Below are 8,537 nucleotides of genomic sequence, written 5' to 3' on the forward strand. Positions count from 1 at the left end.
CTCACAGTGGCTGATTTTTCCCAGCTGAAATCTCCCATTGCTTAGAAGAAGTCATGCCTGGATTTTCATTAAAGTCTGAGACAGACCTGACCCTTCCTCTCCTCCCTGTAGCTCTCCATAGGTGTGTGATATTGGATGAATTACAATCAGCTACTGGATCCCAGTGCAGAACCAATTCTTCTGATGTGCAATTTACTGGAAATTATTCCTTGCGTAGACACTGTAGTAAAACCTAAATCATCCATATAACCTCAAGGTTTCAAACTCAATATGAACTTATGCAGAAGTCTTGATGCTCCCAGGAGGTCTTTTCTGCTAGAGCTGCAGCTCCAGAGAAGAAGAGCAGCTGATGTTACCCTGTTTTATGGATCCTAGGGCTTAGCACAGATCCTACAGCTTTATCCAGTACAGCATCCTTGGTATTTGCCTGGATACTGGGATCAGAGGGTTGCTGCCTGTCCCTGGATATGTCTCAATTGAGGTTATGAGCAGAACAACCTGTGTTCTCCTTGATGGTGTCTCCAAGGCTTGGGCAGCCCCATAGCCCTGCAGCTGGGAGCTGAGGTTTGTTTCTTCAGCTCTCACGGGAGCCCCAAGAACTGAACCTGTAGCCCAATGACAAAAACCTATGGAAGTCTCAGAAGTCAAACACAACCTTCTAATGACTTTACAAATTCTCAGGAAGTGTTACTGCCTAAAATAACCCAGTGGCATCCAGTCAGCAGCAGTCTCATTGTCTCAAACAAGAGGTGCACAGAGAAACTCTATCATGTACAGAAACTCCTGCAAGCAGAAGCAACATGCCAAAAGAGTTACAGAAAGGGCTGAAAGATCTGCTGGGGTTGGTTGAGGCTGAAACTTTTTGATTCCTGGTTTGCTGTCATGGCTCAATTCAATACTCCACTGCTGACAATGTTGCATTTCCTGTGTACATTAAACATCCACATGGAAGAACAGCATCCCTGCCAGCCTCCAACTTTGAGTTACCAAGACTGGACCAGCTGTTGGATCTCAATGTTAGATGTTTTGAATCACTAGGGCTTGCAGTTTGAGTAGGAGAGGAAATGCTCTACCTGGCTGCCTCTGCTCTACCTATTCTGTAGATAATTTTGTTTTGAAAGTGCCCCCTTCCCCCATCCCAGCTACATGGCACCACCTGACGTGTTGGGCAAACTGTGCAACATCTGCTCTCCTCCTCCTTGCATCACATGCACTGACTCTATTTATGGCAGGAACCAATTTTTGTTCTTATGCATCATTCCATCCAGCAGAAAGCAAAACAGAAGGAGATGCTGGAGCAAGAAAACCCTCTCTCAAGTCAGATTTTCAACACAAAGATGAACAACTTCCTTCCCCTTGCAATGCCCTCAACTCCCATGGTCTAGACCCAGAACCACACGTTGGCTACTGTGAAACGTTGAGGTAGCTCTTGGAGGCCACCATCCCAGAATAATGAGCACATTCATATTGAGCCAAGTGTATTCAGTTTTCAGAAGACTGGCATAAGTCATCTTTATTGAATATAATTTAGTTTTAACATATTGCTCTGCGCTTGAGTTATTATCTTCACTGTGCTTGGAGAAATAAATTACATTGAAGCCTTTATTTTTGACCTGTGACATCAATACACGCCATGGACAGATTCCAAAATCTTATCAGCTTTGGCATGGCTATTAAATTAGGGTGGTGAACAAACCTCTTTAGAAATGAAAAATGCTTTTGGAGCTTTGACCTTTTACATTTCAATTCGTAAAGAGCCCAGTGCAAATGGGAAATGCTGATCAAAATCCAGTTACTTTAATCTTGCAGGTTGTCCTTCCTGCAGAAGAGAACAAAATGTATCCTCTTGCTTTGTGGCACTTTAGATTCTGACACCAAAGTTTGCCTGGGATTAGGAAGTTTGGTGCTAGAAAGCAATGCCTGTAAGTACAGAAGAAATTAGCCAGAGTCACTGAACTTCCAAAAAGAATCTTGCTCCAAGATAAAGATGTGAATTAAAATTGAGCAAAAACAAGCAGCTCTTCTTCTGGCCCATGATCTGCCTTAATTGATGTGCAGAGAGAATGTGTGAGGATCCTGCAATATTTTAACCTCTAACACCAGCTCTTCCCATAGAGTGTATCAAGGCTTCTTTTGTTTGACAAATGGGGAACTGAACTAAAATTGGCATTTTAGGTATTCTGAAGCCAAGATGCCAAGATTTGGGTCGTTTGCTCCCTTCTCCCTCTGTGGCTTCTGTCTTCACATAACCATTTTCCCCAAAATTCTGCATCACTCCTTGTGCAGCACATGGAGATTTGCAGCCTGTGAAGCCAGATGGGGAATTGGGGTGGGAGTCAAAGGGCAGAGAGTAGAAACTGGATTGCAGAGCTCTAAGGGGCAGCCTGGGTGGAGCAGGCTATACATCTAGATCTCTGTAGCAAAATGGACCAGTTTACAGAAAAGATCATTCAGCACTGATCATGTTGTTTTACTTTCTTCTGCTCTTTTCAACCTCGTGAGGCAAAATAGAGGCAGGACAAGGATGTTCCCAATCTCTACAGAAAGCTGAAGGCATCACATGCTACAAACTCTGTAGCACTTTGACAGTGAAGCTGAAAATTAATTCCTTTCTCATCAGCTCTCCTGGCTAAGTTGGCTTTCAACACTATTTAATGGTGCTTTGTGTGTTTCTGACAGTTTTTGTAGAGAGACAATTTTTCCACTGCTGATGGGAACATAATGCACAAGTCACACATAAATTAATGAATACAACTGGACAAAGACCCACATGAATTTGTTATTCCTTATTAAGCTTTAATTAAACTGTAGCACTATAGGGATGCAGAGGAGTTTCCAGATTGTTTGTGATGTTTCAAGTGAGTAATTCCACTCTAGGACATCCATCAACAATGCTAATTTATATTCCACTTTAATCTCATATTACCTTTGGTAGCCAGTGAAAATTTGATATCAAAAGAAAAAAAAATCTATTTTTTAATTTTTAGTTGTTTTTCTGCTGAAGCAGAAAAAGATGTAGATACAACTGTCTGGGGCATGGAAAAGTCCCTGCAGTTGGGAATGCAGAGAAGATATTTGAGTGTGCTGACTACAAATGGGATTAACATTTCTAACTGGGTAACTATAGGCCAACAAACTCACCAAGAGAAGGTTTGCAGTTTATTTTTTATTTTATTACATCTGCCATGTTGGACCTAAAATCATGGACAGAAAGCAGTTAAGGTGGATGCAAGCCCAGCCTGGTAGCCAGACAGCTGAAATAAAGCACCGTGCTGCAGGAAAAGCCTAATGTATGTTAATTGAATGCCAATTTGATTAAACATATTCATTGAGGTTTCACATCTAGGTCATAAGTAATCTATCTATTACATACTTGTTCAACCTCATTAAATAATTGCCTAGTGGTATTTAACATGTAGTAAGTATCCCCTAAAATTCAACTACAATATATTCTTGCATCTGCTTAGGAATTGGTCTGAGTGAATTGATAGAAGGATGATAAAAAAAATAATAAATAGGAATGTTAAATGCTCCATCTGAAGTTTTTTGAGGAAAAGAGATTTGCTGGGTGGTAGTGCAAGATAGCCCAGTAAGTCTGCTAAAAGACATACAGGATCTGCACAATTACCCATGTAATGCCCTGTGGAGGGAATGGATTAGTCAGAGCAAAGCTGTGCTGAGGGGGGGAAGTTGGAGTCCACAGGACTTGCCATGTCTGGGTGGGGAAAGGCCCAGGTAGACTCACTTCCCCAAGGTAAAAGGACCCAAAGATGCAAATTTTGCTTTGATTTTCATAGGTGAAAAACGTTTCCTACAAATCTGTTTATCTGTTGGTACAAGGTTCATTTGTGCCACTTGTTGCTCTTGAATTATTAATAACATCTTGCAGCTACAGACTCTGGAGTGGAACAGCTCAAGTCACCTTCCCAACATAAATTAAAGGCTGGTGGGGTCCGTGGGAGGCAGCCACTTGGTATCACACATTGCTCATGGGAGGCACGAGAGTGAACTTAAGGACTGAGCTGAAATGATTTGCCTCAGAAAAATCAATGGAGAACATCAGGGAGAGAATTCAGAACCACAGCCCTTTCCCCCCCGCTGTGGCAGGAGGGTGTATTGGGCACTTTAGCCTGAATTTGTAAACTGTTCCTGTTCCTCCAGAGCAGCCTCTACATCAGGACTGAGAACCTTTCCATTTTATTATCCGTTTGGCTGCATTAGAAAGGGGGTGGTTAGTAGGTCAAGAGAGGTTCTCCTCCCCCTCTATTCTGCATTGGTGAGGCCACATCTGGAGTATTGTGTCCAGTTCTGGGCCCCTCAGTTCCAGAAGGACAGGGAACTGCTTGAAAGAGTCCAGGGCAGAGCCACAGAGATGATGGAGTGGAACATCTCCCTTATGAGGAAAGGCTGAGGGAGCTGGGTCTCTTTAGCTTGGAGAAAAGGAGACTGAGGGGTGACCTCATCAATGTTTACAAATATGTAAGGGGTGAGTGTCAGGGGGACGGAGTTAGGCTTTTCTCAGTGATGACCAGTGATAGGACAAGGGGTAATGGGTGTAAATTGGAGCATAGGAGGTTCAAGGTGAATATCTGAAAAAAATTTTTTACTGTGAGAGTGACAGAGCCCTGGAACAGGCTGCCCAGGGAGGTTGTGGAGTCTCCTTCACTGGAGACATTCAAAACCCACCTGGATGAGTTCCTGTGTGATGTACTCTAGGTGACCCTGTTCTGGCAGGGGGGTTGGACTAGATGATCTTTCGAGGTCCCTTCTGACCCCTAGGATTCTATGATTCTATGATTCTATGATTACCCAGATGCACGTGGCTCCCCTGAAGCCATCACGAGTAGCAAACAGCAAACGACAAGTTTCTCAGCTACAGCTTAATTGTTGATGGGTTACTGAGACATCTGCTTGTGGCACCAGTGACCAGCGTGTGCTGCTTCCTTTGCTGCTCAGAGGGTTGGTCCAGGCTCTTGGCAGGAGGAACCAGTGGTTTTCCTTCTCTTCCTGGCCTGGCTCTGCCAGTCCTGGGACAGGGGATGGCTCCTTGCTTCCTCACTCTCTCTGGGATATTTCCAGTCACCAGTCAGTCCTGGGGGCATCCAAGCTGGAGGTGACAACTCCAGCAGTGTCTCTCCCATCTCTCACATGCCTCCTCTTGCAATTAATCTGCTTTGATCCACCCATGGAGCCTGATTCCTAAAAAGACCACAGAGAGAGAAGTGTGACCATGACTAAGCACACTAAATAGGTTTGGTTGTCTTTATTTATTTCTAAAAGAGATTTAGTATTTCATAGAGGTGAGCTATAACTTTTGCTGAAAGCTGCTGATTTCTCCCCCTCAGCTTCTTTTTTTAAGCTGAAAAATTAATTACATTTTTAAAACTTAAAAATCTAGGCAAAATTATAGCAAGAGAATGAGAGCAAACACACGGGGGAGCACTTAGACTGTAACAGCCACTAACTGAGGGCTTAATACAGCCAGCTAGTGTACCTGAAATTACCATTTCAAAGGAAAATCTGGCTTTTCAGAACTCGTTTTGTTCTGAATAGTTCCCTGTTCCCAGTACCATTTTAAAAAAAACAGCTCATGGAGCTGCCCAAGTGCCAGGACCACAGGGTTACACACTCTGGGCTTGAAAAGGCAAAAGAAGAAAACTTCCAGAAAGTCTCAGCATCCCTAAAAAACAAAAGGTGAATTTTAAAACCTCTTTCCTCTAACTGCTATTTTTAGAGGTGGAAATATATTTCCCCAAACCTTTGAATTTATTTTAGCTTACCTGTTTGCCTAATTATTGCCCTGTGGCTCAGCAAAGATGCCTTGTTTGGAAAGGTAAATCCTAAAACACAGCTCTGAGACTTAGGTGGATATTTAGAGTGTCCACCATGCAAGTGCAGCACATGGGCTTCATAATAAATTTCCTGTATTTGCAGGCTTTTCATCATGTTTACATAGTGAACATTTGTGAAATAGGTTTGATGATTTCTTTTTTTTCAGTGCTTGCCAAGGTAGGTAATTCAGGAACATTACTTAATACAGAACCAAATCATAAAAACAACCATTAAACAGCATTATATAATTAAGTTTCTGTTTAATGGTGTTTATGCTTCTATTTTTAAGATGGAAATATGATATATGCACACACTTAAGAAAAGGTTTGTTGTAAGGTTATTAGCAGGCAATGATGGTGATACCACTGTTTTCTCTAATTTTTGAATTATTAAAGAATCCTTTCCTCATTCATACATAAAAATACCCAGAATTACCTTCACAGAGGTTAAATACCACAATGCTTCCTTCCCTCTTCTCTTCCAGGAATAACTGTTGCCTTTCTGGAGCCATCAAATCTACCACCAACCTCTTTGTTAGACCTGGTGGGAGCATCTCCTCCATCATCACCAGCCTGGCCCACACCAAGGGACTGGAGAGTGATGCATTTCCTGAGACCCTGGAGAGAACAGGGAAGGAGAAAAAAGGTCTTTTACACACACAAGGTAAGGAAATCACTTAGGAGCTAGAGATCCTCTGCCACTTTGCTGGAACAAAGAAGTGATTCATAGCTGAGGCTGAGGAAGGGTGTGGGTGAAGGGAGAGGAAGGCAGATGTTTTCATTACCTGTTAAAACAAGGAGGTAATTTTGCCATTCAAATGAGTTGTGCATTTGACTTATTTACTTCACTGGTTAATTTTTAATGTGAATGTGTTCAGTAACACTCCAAAATGAGATAAAGCTCTTACAGGAAGCAGCCCCATCTACCTGGTACCCAGAACTCATCATGTGTGCCAGCTCATGCAGGCACAGAGCTCTGGGCTCCTTGGAGGAGCAGGCTCTTGTGCCTACACAGCCTCCCTGGATGCTCCCAAGGCCGTGTTTAGGGATGTTCTCCAACAGCAAATAAAACTCTGTGTTCCCCTCACACAAATGTGTGTTTACAGTCAGGAGGATTAGTGAAAAGTTGGTATTATGGTGGTATCAGAGTGGGTTTTATGGAAGAAGAGATGTGGTCGCTCTTGGACGCATCATGTGGTGAAAGGAAATGCTCTTTATGTTGTAGGTGCTGTGAATGGGTTCAAGGTACTTAAAAAACCAGTTGCTCTCATGGTCTCTTTATCTATACATGGAAGTAGATATGAGATGTGCTGCTCCTCTGAGGTGATACCACAAGGCAGTGGCAAACACACAAGCTGATTTATGCAGCATGAGGCACAGAGTGTGCTGGAGGAGCATCAGGAGATAATATGTGCAAATTTCTCATGTTAGGAAACATCTGGAAAACAAAGAGAAGTGATACTCACCTTAATCACATAAATGAGCTAAAAATATGGTAGTTATAAAATGCTGCTTAATGTTATCTGGTGGACAAAACCATATTGTTCTGTAAAACAAACTAATAGTTTCTCTCCAGCCTGTTACACTTCTTGGTGTTCCTGCAGCAGAGCGGAGAAGGCAGGAGTTTTCCAAAATTTGCATCTGCAATGAGGTTTTAAATAGTCTCCTACAAACACTTATTGAGAGAGCAAGCAAGGACATGGGCATCCCTTGCCTTATGAAGGGAAGAGTAACAACCATGTCAGGATAAGGCCAGTGGTGTGATGCTCCATTATCAGCCCCCTGGTTGAGCCAAAATAGCAATTTAGATTGTCAAAAGCATCAGTACAACTGTAAATAATTTCAGGAGTCTCTTACAGAGCTAGGTGGGCTACACTGCAGGGTTCAGCTCAGTTTAAGTAAGCAAAAGGTGAAGCATACTAAAGGAAAAAAGAAAACAATTTAAACTCCTCATATGTGGAGCTGATGTAAAATTAACTGTAGGAGAGGAACATGGCATCACTGCTGGCAGGACAGCTGTTCAATAAGAAATGGTGGCCAAAAAGCAAATAAAATGTTCATTTGCATGAAGAATCATTAGATAGGTATTAAATGAAGTGGCACCTCAGCAGGGATGCTTTGCTCAGCTTTGCTCTCCAGGCTTGCAGAAGGAGAGAGCAGAAAGACAAAAGGTCTAGGGAAGGCAGTGAAAATGATTAAGGGAATGGAAAACTGTGGTGTGTGAGCAGATTAAAAGATGAGAACTATGTATCTTGGAGGAATAAGGGTTGACAACAAAGAGATATAAAAAACAGCAGTGTGTTTAGAGAAGTCAAGAACTCCTATTCCTTGAGCAGAAGGCACGTAGAATGAAATTATAAAGCAACCAGTTTAGATTTTTAGGTATATTTAGCAGCTGGGGAGTAATACTCAACAGCAGACTGGCACCTGTATAATTGGTGCCCCAGTGTGCACCAGTAGTACTGAGTTCCCTGTGGGTGAGAACCATTGTGGTCCTGAACTCAGCCCAGCCACAAGTTCTGGAGGTCTGAATGACTATAAGGCATCTTAGTTCATGAATGGATGTCCTGCCTCTGCTCCTGAAGAAGCAGACAGAAAAACTTTAAGAAAAAGCCACCATTTTCTGTATCTTTGGATAGAGATCAGGGTCTTTCCCTTGTTTCTTTGGAATTAATGACACAGAAGGTTCTCTGTTTGAAAACTACA

The sequence above is a fragment of the Chaetura pelagica genome, unplaced genomic scaffold (genome assembly GCF_000747805.2).
Source record: "Chaetura pelagica isolate M959 unplaced genomic scaffold, ChaPel_1.0 scaffold415, whole genome shotgun sequence".
In the NCBI taxonomy this organism is placed as follows: domain Eukaryota; kingdom Metazoa; phylum Chordata; class Aves; order Apodiformes; family Apodidae; genus Chaetura; species Chaetura pelagica.